The sequence below is a fragment of the Penaeus monodon genome, chromosome 15 (genome assembly GCF_015228065.2).
Source record: "Penaeus monodon isolate SGIC_2016 chromosome 15, NSTDA_Pmon_1, whole genome shotgun sequence".
NCBI lineage: Eukaryota > Metazoa > Arthropoda > Malacostraca > Decapoda > Penaeidae > Penaeus > Penaeus monodon.
The window spans coordinates 11,870,526-11,870,836 of NC_051400.1; the positions used below are offsets into that span (position 1 = coordinate 11,870,526).

A 311-nucleotide genomic window follows, 5' to 3' on the forward strand; every position below is an offset into this window, starting at 1 on the left:
TGTTTATCCTGCCAATAGATTTTTGATTACATTATCAGTTTCACTACTTTCTCCCCCCACTTACTAGTTGCTCAGGATCATTAAACTGTCAGTTTAATGATGAATAGTAGGAGCATCAATATTTATCCATTCTCTGGAGTAGAAATGCTTTATCAATGTGTGAAAGGACTTAAAAACAGTGGCAGGTAGCATCACTGAACAGTAGTAGTAGATTTGTACTACACTTGCAAAAATTTGTGCTGGAAAGCTGCTGGTTGTCAGTTGTATTGAATTAATAGAATAGCATAAACAATAAGAGCATACTAATCAAA

At 34.4% G+C, this 311-nt stretch overlaps 1 protein-coding gene across 1 annotated transcript in view; it reads left to right on the forward strand.

Moving 5' to 3' along the window:
• The window catches only part of LOC119581750 (glyoxal reductase-like), a 20,032-nt gene that overhangs the window by 7,391 nt on the left and 12,330 nt on the right, over positions 1-311 (forward strand).